We start from the raw sequence: 25,881 nt of genomic DNA on the forward strand, positions 1-25,881 counted from the left end.
GAGGAGCCAGGGCATGGAAAGAGAGAGGAAAATGGAGAAATATAGGAGGGAGCTGCCCCGGGACTCACCTGCAGCGCCTGCCACCTGCGCCGCTGGAGAGCCCCGCGCTCCCGTGGGGCGGCCGCGCCCGACGGGAGCAGGGAAAGTAACAATTATCACGGTAATAATTATAGTGAAAAAACCCAGAAAGCGCCTCCACCCCCCGGCCGCACAGAGCGGGTTAAGGACGAGCCCCGGCGCAGAAGCTCTGCCGGGGCAGGTCAGAGCAAGAGCCCTTCCCAGGGACTGAGTAGGCGCGGGGGAACACCCCGAGCCTCCCTGCCTGTCCGGCCAGGAGGGGAGTTTCTCCGGACAGATTAGAGGGGAAGGAAGGGGCCATGTAGCCGGGAGTAGGAGAGGGGCTCCCCCGCCGAGCGCTGCGCCCCGAGGCGGGAGCGGGCGCCGGACCCGGCGGCTCGCCCGCCTCCCCCCGCTCCCGCCTGTCAGGCCGCCTCCTCCCCTCCCCTCCCTCCCTCCCTCCCTGCCTGCCGCGGCCGCTCACCTGCCGCCGGCCCCTGCCCCTCGAGCGCGCCGCCGGCCGCGCCGCCCCCGCCCCGCCGCTTCGCCCCGTGCCCGCCGCCGCCTCAGGAGCCGCCGCACCCGTCACCGCTCCCGTTTGGGGAGGAAGCGGCCACCATGTTACTTTCTCCCCCTCCAACGCCTACAGGCGGGTCCTGGGCCCGCCCAGAAAGGAGGCGGTGGCGGCGGGGCCGGGAGCGACGGGGCAGGGGAGCGGCACGGCAGGGGAGCGGCGCTGCGGCGGCCAGGGGGCGCCGGCGGGAGCGGCCGGAGCTCGCCCCGCGGCAGCGCGGGCACCTGCAGCAGCCACCCCGAGCAGCCGGCCCGCCCCGTGTGCCCGGGCACCCCGAGCAGCCGGCCCCGTGTCCCCTCAGGCGGGCGGTCGGGCAGAGGTACGGGGGTGCTACTCTCCCCGCTGCGGCTTCGGTGAGGTGTTGGGTTGTTGCAGGAAAAAAGAAGTAAGAAAGGAAACTTGGCGAATCACAGAATATTCTGTGTTGGAAGAGACGCATCGAGGTTCAGTTCTTAGTCCTATACAGGACAGCCCCAAGAATCAAACTGAGAGCATTGTCCAAATGCTTCTTAAACACTCTCAAGCTTGGTGCAGGCTTGGGGAGCCTGTTCCTGTGCCCAGCTACACTCGGGGTGAGAAACCTTTTCCTAATATCCAACCTAAACATCGTTTGACACAGTATCATATCATTCCTTCGGGTCCTGTCACTGTTCACCAGAGAGGAGATCAGCCTGCCTCAACACTTCCTTTCATGAGGAACCTGTAGACTCTGATGAGAACTGTTCTCAGCCTCCTCCAAGCTGAACAGACCAAATGACCTCATCTTATCCTTGTATGGCTATGATCATTTCAGCTACCTACTATGGTATGCACTTCATAGGTGGCTCTCATTTAACCAAGTACTGCTTGTAACATTTTCTGAAAGATATAGAAGTGTAGTGCTATAGACAAGGTCAGAGGAGCTTACCTCGGGTGAAGGGAAGATGGTAGACACTGGTTTTTTGTATTTTAATGAGGTTTTTTGTAATTGAAGCATCCTTCTGGGCAAATCGTCCAGCAGGGAGAGGAGTAGGTTCATAGTGCAGTGGATGAAGAATTGGCTGAAGGGCAGAACTCAAAGGGTAGCAGCCAATGTGGGTACATCTGGCTGACAGCAGCTCATCAGTGGTGTTCCTCAGGGTTCAATTCTAGGTTCTGTTCTACCTTCTGATCACAGATGGTTTTATCTGTGATCAGAAGGTAGGAGTTGAAGGCACATTTCGTATATTTGCTGATGATTAATATAGTATATTGAATTGGGGGCTGCTATTGACTCTCTTGGGAGACTCTTTGGATGCAGAGCAATCTGGATATATCAGAGCATTGGAAATCATAGTGTCATGATGTCTAACAAGAATAAATACCAGATTCAGTACCTGGGCTGGAGGAACACTGGACACAAGTACAGACTGGGAGAGGAGTGTGTGTAGAGCAGCCCTGCAAAAGGGATCTGGGGGTGCTGGTGGGCAGCAGCTCAGGGTGAGCCAGCAGTGTGTGCCCGGGCAGCCAGGAGGGCAAACCCCATCCCAGGGTGCAGCAGACACAGCATCACCAGCTGGGATTGGGATCATCCTGCTGGATCCAGCCCTGGTGCGCCTCACCCTGAGTCCTGTGTGCAGTGCTGGGCCCCAGCACCCCTCTGAGAAGGGTGGGAAGGTCCCTGAATGTGTCCAGAGGAGGGGAAAGAAAGCTGGTGAAAGGGCTGGAAGGAATGTCCTGTGAGGAGCATCTGAGGACTCTGGGTTTGTCTAGCTTGGAGGAGAGGAGGCTGAGGGGTGACCTTACTGCCCTGAACAGCTGCCTGAGGAGGGGATGTGGAGAGGGGAGGTGCTGATCTCTTCTACTTGGGACCCAGCAACAGGATGTATTGGAATGACTCAAAGCAGCACTAGGGAAGGTTTAGACTGAACTCTGCAAAGCATTTCTTTACAAAGAGGGTGGTCAAACACTGGAACTGACTTCTTAAAGAAGTGGTCAATGCCCTAAGCCTGTCACTGTTTGAGAGGGTTTAGGATACTGGCATCAATAAAGGACTTTAGCTTTTAGTCAACCTGGGAGTGGTCAGGCAGTTCGACTAAATGATTGTTGTAGGTCTCTTCCAAGAGGAACTATGCTATAGTACTCCGTTTGCTTCTACCCTAAGGTGTCTTCCTTTCTACCACCCCTCAGCAACTCTGACATCAGGTGTTCCACTATTCTGGTTTTATTCAATAACTGACCAGGAAGCTCAAGTGGTGTTTTAATGTATTCATTTGTTTCTGAATTCTTGATTGAAAAACGTATCCTAAAAAGTCACTGAATAGTAGATCTGCCATAAAAAATGAGATGACCATTCTTTTGGTAGTGCTTAGTCATGATATTGCTCATGCCATCCTTAAATTCCACATACCCAAAGGAAAAATGAGGTTAAGAGAAAGGCAGCTAATTTATGTGGTTTCGAACCTATTTCACCCAGAGAGGTTAGCTCTGATCCTTGGATCTGAAGAAGTAGTGGGTTGGTTTTCTTTCCTGGAAAACCATGAGTTTCTGGATCCATTCTACTCTTTTTGTCTTTTAACCAAAGCAGATAATCTAAGCATCAATGTTATTTTTTTCATAACCCTCTAAATCATGCATGTGTCAGGCAGCTTGTTACTGACCCTGAAAACCAATAATTTAAGAATTTTATGTTATTTATTCTGTTTAAATCTGCTATCTGAGTAGCAAAAAAGTCTCCCTCTGTTCAATGTAGTTTTGGATAGTTTTCAAAAATTGCCTTAACTTTGATTAATCACCAATTGCCAAATTTATACTCCAGGTAGGCCTGATCCTTCAAACTCATTGAAGCAAATAATTTGTCTATTTTGAGTCCTTGGGAATAAAAATACCTTCCCTTTTCAGATTTCTGACAGAACAAGTGAAAATTTCTTCGTAACTGCTGGAAGATTTAATTCTTTAATCCTGTGGTTGCCTGCACTTATATGAATTATGGAAATTACATCAGAGACCACTTCATCTTCTCTGGCTTTTGGAACTGGCAGATGGAGTAGGAGTTGGGTCTATAAAGGGGTTAGTGAAAATGAATAAAGGGATGGTTGCCTGCTGCCCCAGGGAGTTCTGGTGATCGCAATCTGTTAAAGATTTTGTGAGGTAATGCCATCACTGTAATACGTGGAAGATCTGATCACAGTTTACTTTTAGAACAGTTATAGCTGTGTTCTGCAATTCCATATAAGACAGAAAGCTCTGAATATGAGTGTTTTTTCTTATTGTGCAGCTGGTTATGGTTTCACTTTTATTTGCTCAGACTGTATGATATGTGTGGGAGTTGAAGATCCACAGGCTCTCTCTGGCTTTAGTAATTTAATCAGTGACATACAGAGATGTGATAAACATAAAATCTTTGTCATATATAGCTTCAGCTTAAAACATGTATCCTGTAATTGGCAACTGTATTTCAGCAAACCTGTCTGTTGGAAAAACCACATATTGTCTGGAAGTGTCAGTATTTCAATCCAGTATTATAAATTTTTGCTAGTTTTCACTGTGTTATGAGCTCAAAACCTAAGATAAGCTATTCTTGCTGGAAAGGTCTTCATGAATACCAGCAGGGGGGAGTAAGGATACCTTTCTTTATATAAATTATTTTAAAATGAATAATATATGCTGCTTAAAATACTGGCCTAAATTTGAGAATACTTTGAAATTAATAATTTTAAAAAATCTGGTTATCTTGATCTTTTCTGCATGGAATGTGGCAGGATTTTTTGAGATACTTATCTTCCAAAGGCTTTCTCAGTATATTTTTCTGAAAACTATCACGTTCCCTTTCCTTGTAAAAGCTTTTGGTTAGAGTCTCTCTGTGTCCAGCTTAGAAGGCCACAGGTCTTAGAATTGTTTTCAAAATGTTTATGATTCCCTCAAGTATTATTTCTTACATATGTCCTTAGTGGTTGGAAAAAGGAGGTTATTCCAGCTAAAAAGTATTGAGCATGATAGTTTTTGGTTTTGGCTGCACATAGAAAAGGGGGGTTCCAGAAAGCAAACTTGTTGCAATGCCCGTTTTTCCTAGGACTTGTTTCTGTCTGTTGTTTGCTGTTAGATTTGGTTCTGGATTTTTTCAGCAGGTTCCTGGGTTAGCTGTCATACAACAGCCACTTCTCTATACTCACAGAAGGGTCTCTATGCTGTTGCATGTTGAACCTGACTGATCAGCCCATATGAGCAAAAAGGAAGAAAAGACAGTAATTTTTTAAGTACACTCAGATTTGTGTTTTGTGTAATTTTTGATCCCCCTTTAATTACTGAGATAATTGATCCTGTCCTAATAGGAACGTCTCTGAACACAAATTCTGTTTTAAAATTCAGGTCAGTTTATGCTGACTCACTTTGTCCCTCACTTACCTAACCTGACTTCTTAACTGTTGGCACTTACTTAGGTCTTAATGGCTTGTTTTAATAACAGAACCTCATTTTTTATTCATTTTCCAAGAAAATTCACTTCTTGGAAATGAGAAGACTCTTTTTCTTGAGCAAAAAACTTGCTCAGTTTATCAAAACATCTGGGTTGACTTGATTGAAATGAGTAGGTACCTTCACAAAGGTACAAGAGCATTTAGTGACAGGACAACGTGGGGAACAACTTCAAAGTGAGAGGAGATTTAGATTAGATATTAGGAAGAAATTCTTTACTGTGAGGGTGGTGAGGCACTGGCACAGGTTTCCCAGAGAAAATGTGGATGCCCCATTCCTAGAAGTGTTTATGGCCAGGCTGGACGGAGCTCTGACCAACCTGTTCTAGTGGAATGTATTGCTGCAGGGTGTTTGGAAATAGATGATCTTTAAGGTCCCTTCCAACCCAAGACATCCTATGATTATATGAAACTCAGATGTGAAATAAGACATAGTTTCTTACTGTGTAATAATAAGTGATAGAACCCACTGAACAAAGGTAGATATTTAATTTCTATATGCTTTTTGGGGCAGCATTTTTTATTTATGTGTAGTCTAAAGAAGGCAATATGAGCTAATAACTTCTCTTGGCTTCAATATCTATGATTAAATCCAACGTTTAGCTCATTTATTTTATAAAATAGGTCCACTCAACTGGTATCTAATTGGTCCTCTGAGCACTGACTGGAAATGCATAACACTGAGCCAAATTACTTTGTCATTTTATCTATGCTGAACAGAAAGATAGAAGTTAGACCTTGTCAATATTCATAGGGTGTTCCTTGCTCCTTGTTGAATCTCAGAGATACTGCTGGAAATGGGCATGATCCTACAAAACTGAACACAAGAGAAACAGGACACAAGAGAAAAAGAATTGGAGTCAAGGAAAACATAAACATTATCATTCTATTGCTGTTTTTGTTTAAGAATTAGAGAAGCAACAATTCTTACACTGGGGGAGTGCAAAATGCTTTCTGGGAAGGGAGTAGGAATGCGGCTGGGAGCTACTGTTGTGAGGATCTTTGGCTAAGAGCCCAGGTGTCTGGGAGCTACATGGCATCACTTAACTCACTGGAAATACGTGGGGGTGTTTCTTCCTGAGACTTAACCACAAGTCTCTCTGTTGCTTGACTGTAGCTTTCTCAATACTTTGTCCTTTGACTTTACCCCTTTTCTAGCAATTTCTTCCCTTGTTCTCTAATCTCAGTGACAGCAGTATGTCCTCAATCATCCAACTCCATGAGGATATATATGAGGGGGAAAACTCCCTCATATACAACATACGACAACAAATATTTTACAACATCCTTGCTTATCCTATTAAGCAAGGATATTATACAAGAATCCTTGACTATATACTAATGAAGACTAGGTTTTCTGTGTCTGCAGAGACAGATGTCTTAATGCAATCTGAGTGAGACCTGTTAACTCAGGTTGTGACTCCACAAAAACTTCAAGCCAATGGAGGAGGCCAAAAAGCACAGGTTTAGCTTTTTTGTGGCTCCACGGATGCCACAAAGACATCAAAACAAATGCTTTGATTTCCTAGCAAAACAAAGACATCAGTAAGAGCAGCCCCTTCCCAAGCCACTCAGTCTGCCTAGAGAGTTCTTCAGAAAGTACCTTTGAAAAGTGGTTGGAGACTCATAGTAGTTCTAGTCACAGTGGAAGCTGGTAAGTACTGTTTGATGTGTGAGGCAGCAGGTAGAGTTGCCTTATCCAGACAGTTTGGGTTTCTATAAAAAAACCTATTTACATTTGGTGTAAGTGAACTTAAAAGCTTAGCGGATTAAGTAAAGTCCACTCTTAAGATTTTAATCCTGGAAGCACTTATCTGAGACCCTATCTCAACAGGAAAAATAATCACTCAGTGTGACTAATGGAGTTTGGTCCCATGTTCCAGAGCATATGCAAATACAGCAAATGGGTGTGTATGTTTGATTTTGTTTTTTCCTTTCACGGTTTCTTTTTCATCTGTTAGGTGCCTTATAGGGAAAAGGATGGGAATTGAGATAGGACAATAGACAATGTACAGAGGCTGGTTTGTACATAGTAGAATATAGAATGGAATAGAATAACATAAATAGAATATTTGACCCTATTGGAGTGTCCCAGAGTACAGAAGTTCTCTTGCAGGATTCTGCAGGTAAACAGGTACATGAATGCTGAAGTCTTTTGTGTTCAAATGACAACACTATTAGCTCATTCCTGGGCTAATAGTGTTGTCATTTGAACACAAAAGACTTCAGCATTCCGAGAGGTCTCTCTGTTCGAGTTTTCTACCTCCTGCTTGAGAAAGCTAGAGGGAATGACCTTGTAACATATTTCTGGCATCAGATGAGTGAGAAATGTGGTTGGATATCTCCCTATGCTACCGTACCCATTGGCTCTGGAGTGACTCAGTCTTTCATCTTTCCGAAGTACATAAATAGAGTTCTCTGCAGCTTACCATGGGTGGTGGTTTCACTCATGACCTTAGAAGTTTGTATTCTCTTTGCTCCATGTATTTCTCTTCACTCTTTTCAGAGGAGTAACTGCTCATTGTACTTTTTTTTCCCCTGAATCTTTGTTTCAGTTCTCCATTTCTTTCCTAAATTTGTAACATATCACATAACAAAGAGAAAGCCTAGGTGTATGATCAAATCAGTGCCATTTGATGGCAAAATGTGCAGATATATTCCAGATGCATGCTGTTAATTTATATCTTTTCAGGCAACAGAAAAATCTAGAGCATATCACAAAGGCACAAGAAATATACTAAGGCCCTGTATTTCCACTTCTTCCCCCAGGATTTTAACTACCTCTTATGAATTCCTTATGAATCTCTCTATGCTAATCATAATATTATAAAATTTATATTTTCTGTAGCATTGTGTGATATCAGGATAAAAACATGTCAAAAGTGTTAATTGTTTTTATAATTTTATGTTACTAATGACTAACTAAAAAACCTAGTACTCAAACAGCAAAATATTTCTCTGCTAGAACAGTGTTTTCAGACTTCATTTAACTGTTCCAAAGGTTTATAACTATGGAACATTGCAAAGCCCTGTGAAAATTTTGTTTCAATTGGAGATAATCCAAGCACATACAAACAAGATTTTCCTCAAATTATCTGAAAGCAAAAATTATTTTACAAACAGAATGAGTAACGGCAATAATAAATATATAGTTAGCACTGGGTGAAAAACACATGAATTAGTTCCAAAACAATTGCCCGATAAAGTAATTAGCCTTGCTAACATTTTGCCCAAGCACAACTGGATGTAACTGGAGCATGGCCTGTTAGGCTATGATTTTTGTTATGTTGACTATATTTAAAACAGTAGAGTGATTAATACTTTATATAGAGCTTTAAAGGCTCATAACTGCATACTGTTGTATAGCAGCAGAAGCTATTCCTCTGGTGTTTTACATTACAAGCATATATAAACAATTTAGTGCATGGATATTAATATCAATCAATTTCAGAATAGCTGTGTACTGTAGCATAAAGTCTAAAATTGCTTATTTATACACTAAAATACATACGTTTCCCAAAAAAATAGGTTTTCCTATTTGCAAAACTGTAGAAATAGAAGGGTTCCTTACCGTATTTAAAAAAAAAAGGCAAAGGAGCTTGACTGTGATTAGAATCTGGATAACTGGATCACAAGTGTCTTAATAAGAAATCAGTATTGTGTATTCCACAATTTCATGTATTTCTATTATGAGTTTACTGAGTTTTTCTAAACATGACATTTTGCAGAAAAATTTAGTTGGAGTAGCTGATTTAGGTACAGCAAGATTTTTTCTTAATTCTGAGCAAGCTAAGAATCTTTAATGGCCTATTAAATGTAATTTTGTTAGGACATGTTAATCTACTTTTTAGGGTCTACTCATTCCTCTTGTCTATTTAATGCTGGTTTTCCTCTCATCTCTGTGGTTGTGGTGGGGTTTTTTTTGGTTGTTGTTTGAGTTTTTTTTAATGTTTTTACATAAATTCTTTGGAATTTCCATTTCAGCTATATTCCTGTCTTTCATAGAAAACTTTTAGCTAAGACCAAATCTAAGTCACCATACTTGGTGACTTAGTATCTAGAACCAGAAGCACATATCGTTGGACTAAAAGGTGTACTATTGAAGGTAATCTCTGTATATATTTGTAAAGGTATGGATAATTTGAGTATTATAAGCCTGAGAACAGAATTTTTTTTTTAAAAAAAAGACAAACGTTTATTTCACAACTGCCTTAGTAATTTATGGTGCTTTGGGAAATTTTTTTGTAGCTTATTACATATTGCAGTGTTCATAGGATTATTCAAACTGGACTACTTGGTATAAGAATCCTTCTTATCCAGCCTAAGGTACCTTCACACTGTTTTTCTCAAAATGTGGAAAAAAGGTGTTTTCAGTTACACCCACTGGAGTAAATACAGAATTTTTGCATGTCTACATTAAAAAACCAACCACCAACCTGATCTGCAGGATGTCACTGAATTGATCTGATGGGCTGTGCTGCAGGTTTGTACCTAGTGAAAGAAAACCCCACACCTGCAAGTACCTAATGAATTAGCGCATAGATCTTTGAGTGGCATGTGTGAAGGACTTTGGTTTTATCTGGAGAATGCATATTACATGAGTAATTGGTACAGTATGGAACAAAGCTTCAGCAATCAAAGCATGACATAAGGTCTTCACCAGTGTAAATTCAGGCAGTTCACTCAAGTGCTGCCAGTCTTTACACACAAAGGGCCTTTCCCATTATTTAATATACAAATGCAGTAATACTCAGAGCATTTACTGTTCTTTGGAAACTACCATGATGCCATTGATCGAGTTACAAGGACAACAAAAATCCATTAGCTGTTGAATACATGAGGTAAAATTGCTGGTGTTTCTCAGTTATTGCTGCTGTAAGTTCTACTTATAGTGTTATTTTGATAGAATTATATTTATTATTTTGATGTACCCTATTCAGTTTTGTCTCCAAACAGTGATGTAGCAAATAGGAAGCGTATGGAAAAACCTCTTCCTTTCTGACCATTAGGTGGAGCTAAAAATTTCTTATACGGGAAAGTTATTTGATTTCGTTCCATCAAATTGTCTCCACCTCTATTTGGTTTTGTTGTGTTTTCAGTTCTCCCTGACAGAGAGTGGCAGTATTGTATAATCTCCTTTCAGGAAATTTCAGACACTAGCTTTGTTACTAAAAAGCTGAAAATTTTCAAAAGTTCAGCAATAAAATCATCATAATGAAGGCTTCCCTAATTATGGATGTTGTCAAGCTTTTAAGTTAAACGAATGTTTAAGCACTTTACTGGGTTGTGTCTTACATATTCCTTATATGTCTGGATTGCTACACTAAAATATCTGGTTATCTGGTCCTGTTTATCACATGGACCCTAAATACCTAATTACCTATCTTTCTGATGACAATTTTTAAAATTTTAAAAACCAGCTAAAATTTGTGATCTGGGAGGTCCTGATACTTAAACATAATTCGAATGTGTTGTGTCCTGCTGGTGTTGCATGGACTTTCTTTAGGCAGAGTGCTGCTACACACAGATATAATTAAAACGGGAGTGCAAATGTCTTAATTTTATTTGTAATTAACAGGGCATGCAGCTGTCCTGACCTGAGGGAGGAAGGCAACAACTTGTGGTTTATAGGATTTATTCTTCTTTGTAATGAGGGAAGGAACACAAGAGATTCTACACATGTTAGCAATAGTGTGATTTTTGGAGGAAGAGGAGGAAAAGTATTCCAAATTATAGCTACTCCTTCTGGAAGTCTGTAAATAAGTTTGTGGTTATTATAAATAGACAAAGCTGCTGTTTGCATTCTATTTTGTTTATATTCCACTGAGATATTTTGAATAATTCCTGCATGTTCCTTCATACTGTCCTTCACACTATGTATAAGGTTCTCTAAAGATTTTGTAATTTTTTTAATGATGTAGTATTCATAAGAAGGTTTTTAAAATTGTGGTTAATAGGCTAAACTTTAATTTCTGTTGTGACACATGTTTCTTTCCAAATCTAATATAAAACACAAAAGCCAGTATTCTTTTAATTTGTTCAATTAATTGTTTTCATTTTTAACAGTCTGTAAACTGCAAGCCATAGAATACTGTTAAATTGGCTAGATGATACTTGTAAGGCAGAAGCAAATCTTATAACTGGTTTTATGGAGGACAAAACACTTTTTTTTTAGCAAATAAAATGGTATTTCTGTGGTATTTAAGGGACAGAAATCATAACCCATCACTTGCTGTAGTAGCACCTAATACTGTTTTCACTGAGAAGATAATTGCAAGCTTTGATGGTTGTCACTGTTTTGGAAACTGATTCTCCTGAGTGAAACTGTCCTGGTTAATTCTCTCAGTTCATTGAAGGCTCTTGCAATCTATAAGAGTCTCTCCATGCCTCTTGTCTTAGTAAAATGCAGTGTGTTTAAGGAGTCTTGAAAAGTCAGGAGTAATTTTGTGTAGTTTAGGTTGATGTTGCTTGACCTCTAAGAATGGGTTTTCACAGTAGCCACATGACTAGGGCTGGCCATCCTTTAGTATTTAATAAGAATAACAATGTTTTTTAGATGAAAATGAGTAGTTACCCAGAGAATGACATAATTTTTTTAGAATTAGAATATGGTATGTTAATCTTACTACTCAGCAGATCTGTATAAATTTAACAGGAATTAAGTTTTCACTTCAATTATTATTTTTGTGCTGAACTGGGCAGCCCTTTTTGTCATGTTACTATGGTTATGGGTTTCTTATATGTCTTATGCAACATGGTATGCTTACTTCTAAATAATTTCTTCTAGAATGACTGTTTCACTCTTGTACATCTAGTTTATATGTTGTATGTGGAATTGTACACCAGATCTCATACTTTCATATGAAACTGTGATCGGACTTGTGTTAGTGACAGGTTTTATGCTGTGTATCAGTACTGGGTTTGCCTGGCAAAGTTTTGGTAGCAGGGGATCTGCAGGGGGAGCTTATCTTCTCTGATAAGCTCCTAGAAGCTTCCTCAATGTCTGACAGAGCCAATGGCAGACAGCCCTGAGAGGAACCTGCTACTGGCCGTGGCCAGTCCCATCAACAATGGTGATAATGCCTCTGTGATAACGTAGTATTGAGCAGAAATAACAGCAGCTAGAGAAGAACAGGGAGAGAATATGTGAGAGGAACAGCTCTGCAATCACCAAGGTTACTGGAGAAGGAGGGGGAAGAGGCACTCCAGGCTCCAGACCTTGGACTCCCCTCCAGCACATAGTGCAGATCGTCGTGAGGCAGCTTGCAGTCATTCTGCCACAAGTTACAATAACTGAAGATTGAGAAAAGTCTGTGAAATTTGCTGGTCAACATGGTAAGGACAGCAGAACAGAACAGCATTTTACTCACTTGGTAAGGTCAGTAGAACAGAACAACATTTGGTCTTATCAAGGACAGTAAAACACAACAGCACAAGTTTGGAGAAATAAATAAAGTATGTAACCCAGGCAAACAGAAGTCATGCAAAACACAAGCAGGATGCCAGCTCAGCTCTGGCTGGCAAAGTAGAAGTTGTGCAAAACAATGATATTGCACTTACTCAGAAGCAGAGGTCAAGGAACAGCCACACTGAAAGGACACTGGACATTGAATATAGATCCCAAAGAATCAGATAAAGGCTTACACTAAGGGGTGTGATTATGTCAAATAAAGTCAAGCAAGTGGGGATAGTTAATGAATATATAATCAGTTAATGAATATATAATCAGTGTGTATGATAAAAACTCTGTTCAATCAATGCTTGGTGCACTCAAATGGAGAAAGGGTCCCCGAAGTGACCAGCATGCTTTCTAATACTCAAGACTGTATTGGAAATTTTCTATCCAGTCATTATCAAACATACTAAGGAATTAGAAGAGCTTGGTATTCCCAAGGTTTTTGTTTTTCTGGTCTTCAGAATATTTGTTTGCATCCAGTAATAGAGTTAAAAATTAAATTCTAAATTACATGAAGTTATAGAGATGAAAGTTACCAAAAATATAGAGTCTGCTTTAAAACTGTATTCTTCAGAGTATAGATGTCTTCTTTATTCCTGCTCATATGATTGTCAAAGACACCCATGAGTTTGAGAAACTATAAATTCCACTTAAATACAGAAAAGTTCACCAGTAACTTAGTGACACAAAATTCATGGCCAACATCTACACTAAGTTCCTATTTTTTTTAAAGTAGACATGGATACTTTTTTTAAAGTATACCTCTAATGCCCAAATCTGTTTTTGTTTTTAAATATTTAGCATAGGACAATGCTTTTATAAATGATGTGGAATTTATTCAGGAATATGTTAGCTAAGTGTTTGTCCATGAGAAGACATTGCTCACATCCATTTAAAAATTAATGCATTGCTCACATCCAATATGAATTTAGTAAATATATGTATAAAACTAAAATTGCTTACTTACAAACAGCCTTGGCTTATGATAGATCCACTACCTAAACAATTTTGCTAGCAGAGGGACTTAAAGGTACATTAAATAACAACTGGTGGAGGAAATCCAAGTGAAGTTACAGCAGTAAGCAGAATTAAGAGGCCAATGGAATGAGGTTAAACAAGGCCAGGTGCTAGGTCTTTCCCTTGGGGCACAACAACCCCATGTAACACCACAAGCTGAAGAGGCAGTGTGCCTAGAAAGCCTCCCAGTGGGAAAGGACCTGGCAGTGCTGGGGACAGTGGCTGAACATGAGCCAGCTGTGTCCGAGTGGCCAAGAAGGCCAATGGCATCCTGGATTGTCCCTCTGTGCTTGGCACTGGTGAGGCTGCACCTCAGATCCTGTGTCCAGTTCTGGGCCTGTCACTCACTGTGGGACAGACATTGAGGGGCTGGAGCATGTCCAGAGGAGGGCAATGAGGCTGGTAAAGGGTATGGAGTGCAGATTTTATGGGGAGCAGCTGAGGAAACTAGAGCTGTTAAACCTGGATGAAAAGAGGCTCAGGGGAGACTTTATCACTATCTATGACTTCCTGAAAGGAGGTTGTAGCAAGGTGGGAATTGGCCCCTTCCCCTAGGGCAGCTGGTGACAGGATAAGGGGAAAAGGCCTTAAGTTGCACCAGAGGAGGTTCAGGTTAGACAAAAGAAGGAATTTCTACTTGAAAGGGTTATCAAGCATTGGAATGAGCAGCCCAGAGAGGTGGTGGAGTCACCATCTCTGGAAGTGTTTAAGAACTGACTGGAATACTGCTTAGAGCAATGGTTTAGTTGTCATGGTGGTGTTTGGTCAAAGGTTGGACTCAATGATCTTGGAGGTCTTTTCCAACCTTAATGGTTCTATGATTCTACATCAAAAAGCAAGGAAAGAAATTTACTCATATTGAATTACATATGTACTTTTAAGCTTTGTGAGAAAAGCTTGGAAGATCAGTACTGAGTTAAGACTATCAATAGAAAAATGCTGGAAAGCTGATAAAGCCATCGCTGCTAAGAAGGAGGAAGATTAATAGGTTTAAGAATTGTATACTTAGTGACCATGACTGTCCACAGGTCACACCCACTCATTTTTTATTCAAATACAAATAGTCTAGAGTTTGTCTAGAAGCCAACAAACCTGAGCAGTTTGAGTAAGTTCATAAGTGTTGTCTTTGAAAGAGGGATGAGAAAGTGAGCATGAAAGTGAAGTCATTCTACAAAAGCAATAAAAGACTGTGAGGCTGTTCCATCTGAGGGAACAGAGTACATCAAAGCTATTCAGTTGCATGTACTCTCATGGTTTATACTGATGCTGAGCTTACAAATATGAGCCATTTTACAGCATGATGCTTTATTTTTGTATTTTGATTCAGATCTGAATGAACCATTATCTGCCAATAACATAAGAAAGTAGGATTTTTTTTTTTGTCCAGAAAAGGACTGACATGGAAGAGTGGCCTCCAACTCTGAGAGATTTATTCAATGCCTGTTGGAACCTCTTCTGCTCATTAAGGGAAGTTAGACAGATCACTTGCAATCTAATCCAAAGTTTAGTGAAGTTAATAACAAGTTTCTGATGTATTTTTTAAGTCTGAGAATTAGGACTGTCAGAAGTGAAATGCTTGTTTAATAATAACAATTTTAAAAAGCCCTTTTGCTCCTAATTAAGTTTTCCTACACTTTATTAATTATTGGTGCAAAATCATTCTGAATATCATTATTATTTCATGTTATTAGCATAATTTCCATGAGGAGGACCATGTTTTGCGCTTTAAATAGTGTATAATACATTTGAGAAGATTATGTGGTTTTGGAAAGTTATAATTTTTTCTTTTGGATTACATTTTCAGATGTCACTGTAAGTGGTTCCAAAATTTCAAAGTTCTTATGGAGCAATAGCACAGAGCTGGGGTGGGTTTTTTTTGTTTGTTTTTTTGGCTTTCTTTTTCTTAGTTTCAGCTGCTATAAGAAATATTACATATCTAAAGGAAGCCATGATGTCTGTTTTCTGACAGAAGCTCCATAGTTTTGCAGCTTTATCAGAAAGAGAGCTTTATAAATAGGCCATAAAGGGATTTAGCAAAAAGTGAGGTATTGACATCAATTATTTAGAGAATAAATTAATGGATTTCTGCTACCTGGCTAGATCTGTCCTTACTATTTGTGTAAATGTAGTTACTGATCAGAGGGATGAGCAAGTAAAAAAAAAAGGAGAAGATACCCTAATTTGTGAATCTGTTGTCTTTCCTTATTTTTAAAATCAAGAGTGTTGGTTTTGCTACAAAAGACTACAAATGTACAAAAAGAAAGGAAAGAGAAACTAGAGAAAAGGTCAAAGATGAAGTATTTAGCAATTCTGGTAAATACATACAGCAGTCTGGCAATCTTTCTGTCTGTCTGACTCATCCCACTGCATTACAAAATAGAGGGGAAATAGGGACCACTGACTTCACTCAGGAAGCTTGTTGTCTGCTGACTCACTGACTCACTATTGTTCACTTTAAGAAAAAGTGGTTCCATATGAGAAAAATACTTCACAATTAGCTGAATTGTTCTGAGGAAAGTCAAGGAAAAAGACACCGAGGTTTTTAGTATAAAGGAATAGGTTTTAACTCCACATGATATGGGGTTTTCTTTTGGTTTTTTTAGAGGCAGCCTAGCTAGAACAGAAATGCTGACTAAGCCAAGAGTATACTTGCTTAGTGCAGATAAAACCTGATTGTGACAAAGTATGAAAAGTTGAAGAAACATAGGCTTTTGGTAGATATCAAAAAAAAGGCTAGAGATATTTTTGTAAGTAAAACTTAAAGTAGGTTCCACTTGCTTAAGGCACTAAAGAGAGATACCTCCCTTATAGGGAGATGTCTGCAGGTGTTTGGAAAGTAGTTACCCTGGAACTCTCCCACTGCTGGATTAGGAAGGGCATGGCTATTCAAATGGCTCTTTGCATGCCTTCAGATGCAGTGCCTGCTTCCTGGGATTTGAGTGAAAAATCACTTGTTGAGGTCTCTAGTTGTTCATTCTTATGTGATGCTAGCAGCAATTTCATGAAATAATTGTTAGTGCTTATCTGTCATAATTCTTGTTTGAAAGAGCAGTTATAGCCTTAGCACTATTTACTTACTAAGCAGTAAGTTGGGGTGAATTTATAAATCTATTGTCCTAATCTCTTGAAGGAAGAGACATACTGTTACCTTTTTTAGCAGGCATGGAGTAACTTAGCAGAATTAATTTCTGCTTTCTCTTTGTATCATCCTTCTGCTTTTAAACTTCAAAACAGAAACCTTAAGTATCTGGCAGAAGAAGGAAAAAAAATCAAAGAAATCTGGAAAGAGCAAGAAGTTGGCTTGACAGAAATAAGAAGAGCTCTCAGCCCTTGAGTTAGGTTTATTTTCTTCTCTCAGTGGTTGTTGGTTACTGGAGCTATGAAATACACTTGTTTAAGGGCCCTGAGACCATCCCTCCTCCTGGGGGTTTGGCTACCTCAGGGCTAATTTAAAATCATTGAGGACTATCCCTTCTCTCTGGTAAGCTTGGAGAGATCCCTCCAAGAGACATTCCTTGCAGACAGTACTGCAGAAAGTCCTTACCTTCCTGTGGGAACTGACGTAAGGTGCTGCCGTGTAGTGATTGGATCCTACCTGAGATACAGGCAGTACTGCATCACAATCCTGTCCATGCCTGACCTTTAGCCTGCTAATCTGTGTCCAGACCCTTGAGCACAGGATGATGTCCCATCCTGACCTTGGACCTTCCTCATCACTATGGTCCTGTCAGGTGATCACTTGTTAACCTTACAGTGCCTGGTCCTAACTCTGAATTGCTGGCTCATATTGCTGGCTTTCCCCAACCCTGTCTCATGACCTTGACCTTGCCTGATGTCCTGGGCTCTGGGCAAACTTCTGGGGTCTCCTTCAGCTCCCAGCTCCCCTCCCTTATGGAGTGGCCAGCCTGTGCAACATGGGGAGCTCAGACTTTCTTGAACTCACAACCTGGTTAGCCTGTGAGGAGGGATGCACTTACAGTGCTTACGTTGGCATACATTAGTGTGTGAGCTGACACAGGCAGGCAGAGGGAACAACCACGGACTTGTGGCTTGAACACAAAGAGTGAATTAATTTCTGTGATAATACCCCTGTGAACTGGGGTATCCCCCAAGCAATACCTGGGCAGAGGTATACAAGTGGGCATGCAGGCACTTTTAAACTCAGTCCATGCTAGAGGATCACTGGTCTGCTTTTCACTTTTGCTTATCCAGAGTTATTCCCAGTTGCAAAGTCATTTGAGCAATTTACAATTGTAAATGACTCCTCTCCAGTCTTCTGCTTTTTAATCTATTTGCCACAGTAACTAGTATATATATTACACTAATTAATGTGTAAAAATTTGACATTTATTTTGGTATTTGAAGCAGTCATACTGATAGGTTTCCTGGGAGAAAACTGTGCTTGTGAACATACCTAACAGTCAGCACAATGCAAGGTGTCCCTCCAGACCCAGAAAATTAGGAACCAGATTTCAGTCTGGTTGTAAAAAACTGTTGCCCAAAGAGGGGAACCAGTCTGTAACTGGCATAAAGGTACATATGTACCAAAGGCACATATGCCTTCCAGGAATAGCCAGGATTATCTAACAAAAGATATATTAAAAAAAACAAATCCACCAAAATAGTCCATTTTGAGTTTCACCTGGCGTTAATAAGCTCTACAAAAGAGCCTGATGGTCTTGATCCTTCCATTACAGTCTTTGCTTTTGTGCTCTACCCTGCTTTGTTCTTTACATGTTCCCTTGTAAGAATGGAAGATGTAGTTCCAACAAATGACCTTGTTCTGTACACATAATTCAAGCTGACTTTACTTTAGTCCTGGAATCTTTTATGATCACAGTTTCATTGTCTAACTGCAGAGTTTTTCATAGGCTCACCGCCTATTGTTCATTTGGTTACAGAACGGGGCTTTACAAAGAGAATGTCAGGGTACTGTGCTAAGCCCTCATTCCAGCTGTTTCAAAGTTAAATCCTGGGAGACTATTCATGTATGAAATTATACTTCGGTGAGAATGTAATTCTTCCAAGTTCTCTTCTGTGATGATTTTACTGCATGATTACAGTATTGTACAGGGGAGATGCAGCTTCTTTTCATTTCACCAATGCTGATGGAACAGATTGTTATCCTCTACTAAGTTACAAGGGTTTCATATCTAGAGGTTGATCTTCTTGTGTAAATTATTCGTTCATTAACCTATGTGAGGCAATGTGAGATGAGTTAACAACGTTACTTAAGCTATCTGAAATAACCAGGTGTAATTTGATGGACATGGGGAGTATTACACAATTCTCTCCTTTGGCAGATCTGAGAAGGTGTTGACATCTCTATCCACAGAAGAGGAGACACCTGGGAAATGCTAAAGTAGCAATTTTTTCTCAATTTCTTTGTACCATTTTGTCTCTGCATTTAACCTGCCAGGGCATCAGAGGAATAAGAACTTGGTGGTTTTGTTGACTAAAATGCCTTTCAGTTCCTCTTCAGTGAACTTTGTACAAGTTTCAGAATATTGTCATTGTACCCTCAAACAAATATGGCTGCTCCTCTCCATAATAAATGAGGCATTATTATCCATTAATTATTTGTGAACTTGATACAAGTGGATACTTTAAGATGGGTAATTGCTGAGCTATCCAAATTCTGAAAGTTCATGAGTGATGGAATCTTACCCTGGTGGGCATGTGGCAAAGAGGACCAGATTTTTTAATCTTCAGAATATATTTAACAAAATAGTATAAATGCTGAATTTCTATCACTTTCAGAAACTCAACTGTGACAGTGCTCACAGGGGTTCTTGGATGAGGCAAGAGACGAGAATGTTGACTCCATGTTCAGAAAGCTTGATTTATTATTTTATGATATATATATTACATTATAACTATACCAAAAAGAAATAGAAGGAAAGGTTTTGTCTCTCAGAAGGCTAGCCAAGAATAGAATAGAAAAGAATGATAACAAAAGGCAGCTCTCTCGGACTCTGTCTGAGATATCTCGGCCTTGATTGGCCCTTAATTATAAACATCCAAGATGGGCCAATCAAAAATCCACCTGATGCATTCCACAGCAGCAGATAACCATTGTTTACATTTTGTTTCTGAGGCCTCAGCTCCTCAGAAGAGAAAAAATCCTAAGAAGGGATTTTTAGTGAAAAGATATCTGCGACACTCAACTAAGTTTATGGAGATACTATTTTTTTATCCTAAGTGCTTTTCTTCTCCTTCTCCATTTCAGTTTCTGTTGCAAGTTTGGACCTTTGTGGATTTGCTGATGTCTGTTCTTCTGGTTTCTAAGAGGAAACAGAAGCTGTCAAAGAACAACCTTCAGCATCTGCCTGTTTTACTAGCTTTCCTTGAACTTCAGATGACAGAACATTGAGAAACATCATCTCACGTCCTAATGCAAGTTGCTTGTTATCTGCCTTGAACCTGTCAAGGCGAGCTTAGCTAGACTTATCTTGCCAGAAGTAAATTAAGAAACACTCTCAGGGAGTCCTTTGCCAATAAATCTAAGGAAGAAGTAACCTCATATAGCAAAACAAAGACAAAGAGATTGGGAAAGAGTTTTCCACATGCTCTTGAAAAGGAAAGAAGTATTCTTAAATTTGCCTACTGATTGTACAGTCAATGAAGATATAGTTTTCACACAAATTTACAGTTTAACTATCAGACTTACACTATCCCATTGAAATTAAATCTACAAACATTTTTCCTACATTAGGACTTTTGGTTAATTAGTTCAGATAAAAAATACTTTCTTACTCAGATTAAGAAAACTTTTTCCCCTCCAGTGGTAAGATAAAACTGTAAGAGTGCTAGATTAGATCCAGAGCATAAAATCACAGAATCATAGGATAGTTTGGGTTAGAAGGGACCTTAAAGATTAGTTACAAAGATATAGGACTACAGATCAAAACTTTCCCAACGACTGGAGATCACTGAATGCATTTCATATTTATTTGTTAATAACAAAGTGAACTCACCGTTTTAATTTTACAATTGGGAAAATTGAAGCACTAAGAAAACTAGAATCCAGTTTCTAAGGCAACTTTATTTTGAATATGAGTTGGACATGCCTTTCAGAGGTACTGAATATCTGGAAACTCCTGTTAGAACTCAGGAAAATTTGCCCTTGTTCAAAGCTATGTTAGCTACCAGCCCAGGCTTGCCAATTTGATAGAAAACGCTACTAGATTGTGAAGCATAGTAGCTATGAATCTGAAACCAGTTTCATTAACATTCCTGGTTTTTTAAGTTCACTTTACTTCTGGTTCTGAGCACTGGGGGTGAGTGGCTCTGTTTCTGACTACAAGGACATCATTTTTCTGATTACAAGAACATAATTCAGAAATGAGCAATTAAACAGAAGTAAGCAGCAACCCTGTGAAGAATTTTTTGAGATTATATGGAGAAACAGAGTTAGTAGTTATAAATTCTGTAACTTAGGGTAGGTCAACACTGATGAGCTCTGTTTTCACAGCATTACACTCCAGTCTGACAGGAAGCCATGTGTGCCTGTTAATAAAATGAGATACCTAAACTCTGCTTCTTACTGGAGCTGGTGAATTTGAAATGAATGGCATGCTAACATAGCAGTAGAAACTTCCAGATCATCAGTTTTGTGTTTAGCAAGTATGGAATCTAGGGGAGACCCTCATTGTTACCAGTGGATTTTGAACCTTGATCTGCTGCTTTTCCTTCCCCTGAACCACGGACCAGAATACATAATCTTGTGTACATGCATTGCGCAGTACCATTAGGCAAGCACCTAATAGCCTGATTTGATAGTATAAATAGTGTTTGATTTAGCAGGTTGGTGAACTCTGTACTGCAAAAAAGAGGAGTAATTTTTATTGATTGTGGCAAAACAGCCAAGTGGGCCTTAACCAGGGGATGTGAACATTTCCATGCATGAGTTGCACATCAACAGCATATATTGAGAGCAAGTATCTTGTCAAGAGGACAATTTCCAGTGCTACCCAGGGATGCTAAAATGTTTCTAAGAGAGAGACATTTAGCCTTGTTCAAGGAAAAAAAGCCACTAAGGTGGGGAGCTTGTGGAAAGCTTAGAGTATCAGGAGTATCCTCCACAAACATGGTAGAGTAACAGCAAGGCTTCCATGGAAGCCTTTTTGGGCTGTAAAAGAAGAATGTCTTCCACACTGCCAAACATGAGACTTGATTCTGTCTCCAGAAGCTTTTGCCACAGGATCTTTTGCAGCTAAATCAAAATAGAACCCAGGAAGACAGTCACACCAAATGATTTCCAGCAACTGTCTGGCCCTCTTTCCTCTTTTTGTATCAAGTCAAAGAAATGTAAGTAGAGAAAGCTTGGATGTTTGTAGTGCATTCACCTTAGATTCTTATGCAGTATATAAGAATAAATATACATCTAGTAAGGAACTAGATCTTTTGGAACTTAATAAAGGAAACTCTCAAATCTAGATAAAAAGAAAAGATTAGTTGCTAATAAGTGGCTTGTTGATAAAATATTATAAAAGAATGTGATTAAGTGGAGAATAACATGAAATATCTCAGGTTTTGTGGTGGGAAGGTCTTACAGTACAACAAATATAGTTTTAATAGCTATATTTTAATAGTTACATTTTAATTAGTTATTTGTTATATTAATAGTCCTAGAACTGTTACTTAGTTCTAGAACAGGCCTGGACATTTTTGTCCTATGCATTTTGTATCTACCAACAAAATCCTTATCCATAGCTACATCTCCTGACTGTTTATGAAATACAATTAAACAGTTACAGGATCTTGTTAGCATAAATGCAATACTTGGTGTATTGTTTAACTGATGGTACCTAGATAATGGCAAAACAAGGACATTTTTCTTTCTGATGGTAAGTTATTATGAAATAATTTGTCTTTTAAAATAGACTGCTTTATTGATAACTCCTGTCATGGCCTCATCTAGTGTGTTTTACTACATAAAGGGTGAAAACTAAGTGGGTACACATGGGCTGATAAGATTTACATGTCACATGAGACATGGAGACTTGCTGTTATCTTTCCGAAGTGCAGCATGACACTATAACAACAGGTTGCTGCCTAGCCTTCTGATGATATCTGGCAAGGTTATAGAGGAACTGTAGTCAAATTAAAAAAAAAAAATCCTGTACTATATGTAAATATGTATAATTGACTCCCTGTCCTTATCAAGCCAGCATGAGTTAGTCCTGTTCCTTCTTCTTCTGTCTTAATTAAACACGTTACATCTGTTGTGGGGGTGGGTTTATAGTGCCTGTATAGTCTGCCTGTAATTGATGATACTGTTGCTTGCTTTTGCCTTTCTTAAAGTATTTAGAGGAGAACTAAGTTTGACCCAGTTAGTCTCTTTTGAATCAGATGTCAGGTTAACTCTGTTACAGCTGAAGAGGAAAGAGGTAATGATCTTTGGACAGCTAACAAAACATAAGACACACTGAAAGATAAGGACGTTCCAGAAAAAAATGTTAAAGTACATAACATTTTTTTATGTTATAAAGAAAACCTGGAGGTTGTGTTACTTAGAAACAATAGGTGGAGTGCTTTAATTCTGGGCAGAGCAGAATAAGGATACTATTCTTTCTAAGTACAATTAGTGTGGACTTTCAAAAGGAGGATCAGGCCTCACAAATCTGATATCCTCTTCTGGAGACAGGAAAACTAAGTGAGTCACAGCAGGAAAACTATTGACATGATTAATCAAGACAAGGGGAAAGCTTTTCATACGGGAACATACAAAAGGCCTAATCCCAAACCCAAGGAGTAAGGCAAATAAACAGTTTAGGTGAATAAGAAGTAAGTTGCCAGTTCCAAGAAAGAATGGTGCAAGACAGGATTACAAAGCCTAGAAACTAATTACTGTGAGACTGGAAAGAAAGGGGAACAGTGAGAAAGCTGAGAGAAAACATTCTTTGATAATTGTGTTATTTCACAATTAACAGTCTCAGGGTGTCCAACTCAAGTAAATTGATTCCCAGTTCATTAGAATCACTTGCATCTCACATGACATCTCTAAACATGTAAAAGAAAAATGTTCTTTGAATATTAGACATCTTTGAGGTCAAATGAATGGGTGTAATGAATTTAATTGATTATTTATGTTATGGACCCAGAACCATCCATCCTTCATAGCTATAAACACCTTTTTTTCCTTTGTGTCCCTACAGCATTCCTGACTGCTGGGAATACTTCAGTGCCTGTGCTACTGGCAAGAACTTGAGGCAAAGACGGCATGTCAGTTTTCTTGTGGCTCTAGCTCCCTACTGAGAGCCTCAAAAACTGTGTCTGGAGGCAGTCCTTCAAAGCCTGCCAGATTCCTAAGGCTGTGAGTGGGCATAATTTATTGACAGCTCCAAAGGGACGCCCTTCTCTGCTCTCTGCAGGCCAAACAGACAGTTTTTGGATAGTTTCTCATTACTTGATTAGGAGTATGATACCACTTCACTGTTTGAACAGTCATCCTAAAGACTGAGAAGAGGTTATGGCTAGTGATCTCAATGTGCAAGCATGATGACTTTTAAATAAAAGTAGCTTCAATCCATGGGAAGGGCTCTCAGTCCCTCATTTTTGAGTTCCCAAGATTTCCCTCATTCCACTAGCTGTAAGGTCAGATGAAGATCCCTGTACCTGATCTGGTTAATACACTAGCACTAGCTGTCAGTCAGCCCTACAACCACCTACTAGACTACACCTGTTCCTAAAGGAATATTAGTATACTACTCGCTTCCCTTCAGACTTAGCACTGCTCTCCCCTTTGGCCTTTCTGTCACCTTGCTAGGGAACAGCTGATAACATGGTCTCAAGACAAGTGGAAGTAGCTGTCCCCTGCTGGAACTGTTGGTCAGGGCCTCGATGGCACAGACAGGGCTCACTGTCCCTGCCCAGCCTTCCCTAGAGCATCCCACATCCTGCCATTTCAGCTTCCCGGGGCTGCCAGCCCCTGCCTCAGTGATGCCACAGCAGGGATGATCTTTGGCTTCCCTGAGCACTGCTAGAGCCTGGCGTTGATGTTCCAGCAGCTCCTCCACTTGGCTGAACTAAGATGGTAAGACAAGCTGAGGGACCCATGTTATCTATTGCTGCTATCTCTGTCAGAGCTGTGTTACAGAGACAGGTGGCTGAAACCTGAGGTGTTCTGTATCATGAAGGACATTAAAGTGTGTTTAAAAGAGAGGCACCAAAGGATAGATAGATTTATTGTCTGATCAATTAGCTAATGTCTTTAAACTTTTTTTTTCTACAGTTAAGGATCTGTAGGTGGACTTATTTTTAAAAATGTTAATTAAATGGACTTGGATGGTTGAATGTGCTGATGTATTACTGTGAATTACTTCTTGAAAGAATGAAACTTCTTAGATGCATTATGTGACTTTAAATATCTGCCCTTGCCTCATGGAAGAGAAGGATAGGGTATATATTATATATAGGGTATAATATATATTATTGCTTTCCTCTTTTAGGAAAGGCTGGTGTGTCATGCTTTTGTGTTATCAGTTACAACTGCTTTTCTTGATACTCTTCTGCCTTCCCCTTCATCAGTCTTGACATGGACCACACCACTGCTCTCTCTGTTTTATGATATTTGAGGAATTTGGTCAATCCAAGATGTAATGTCATCCTCTCCCCCTTCCTCCCCCTGCCATCTCCCTGTCTGACTGCCTCTGTAACAAAGGCAATGTTCTCAAGAGGCAAGTTTGTAGATTTTCAAAACTTCAGATAAGCCCATCCAAGTATATAAAATACAGAAGGGCACCTATTGTGAAAAAAACATGAACACAATCTACATTCTTAGCCTGCCAAGGACTGTCAAGGGGTTGGTACTATCTCTATTACTGCATTCTGGCAGAGTGTGTCACTGGGCTGTGAGAGTCTTGGGTGTTTCTGTACTGCAAATAATGGTGCTACTTGTTAGTAAATAAATTCCTGGAACGGTCTAGAATTCCCAGTAGAGTCACTCATGACAAAGGGTGTTGATTACTTTTGTTGTAGCCATGGCATGCTGAGTGGTTTACACCTGAGAAGCCACATGACCAGGAAAAGAAACAAAGAGAGCTCTCAGATGACAACCATGTAATGAAAAGAGTAGAGTGCGTTTAAGTGTTTGGTATGTATGCTAGCAGAGGTGTAATAAATCTGTTCAAATAAACGAAAAATTCTTGTTTGTTCCACTTATTCTGCTCTACTGTCAGGGGAGGTTTAGGTTGAATACTAGAAAAAGGTTCTTCACCCCTTGGGTGGTTGGACACGGGAATAGGGAAGTTCCCTGCTCCCCAGTGCAGTGGTCACAGCACTAGCGTGCCAGAGTTCAAGAAACGCTTGGACAGTGCTCTCAGGCACACGGTGTGACCCTTGGG

The 25,881-nt window shown here is 40.0% G+C and overlaps 1 protein-coding gene and 1 long non-coding RNA gene across 4 annotated transcripts in view; one reads left to right on the forward strand and one right to left on the reverse strand.

Moving 5' to 3' along the window:
- Positions 1 to 699, reverse strand: part of DENND4C (DENN domain containing 4C) — a 72,438-nt gene extending 71,739 nt beyond the window's left edge. For 2 of the 3 annotated variants that reach the window (XM_077171508.1, XM_054652108.2), the window contains exon 1: positions 542 to 699. The gene's annotated coding sequence lies outside the window, so the exon portion shown is untranslated. Of the gene's footprint in view, positions 1 to 68; positions 91 to 541 lie in introns of those variants that run through there. The other variant, XM_077171509.1, reaches the window with a different exon arrangement.
- On the forward strand, positions 17 to 25,639 carry LOC143692036 (uncharacterized). The gene is made up of 3 exons (XR_013179896.1): positions 17 to 160; positions 19,764 to 21,844; positions 23,695 to 25,639. It is a non-coding gene; the product is annotated as an uncharacterized LOC143692036 (long non-coding RNA).
- The last annotated feature ends 242 nt before the right edge of the window (positions 25,640 to 25,881 follow it).

This window comes from Agelaius phoeniceus, chromosome Z, assembly GCF_051311805.1.
Source record: "Agelaius phoeniceus isolate bAgePho1 chromosome Z, bAgePho1.hap1, whole genome shotgun sequence".
Taxonomy (NCBI): domain Eukaryota; kingdom Metazoa; phylum Chordata; class Aves; order Passeriformes; family Icteridae; genus Agelaius; species Agelaius phoeniceus.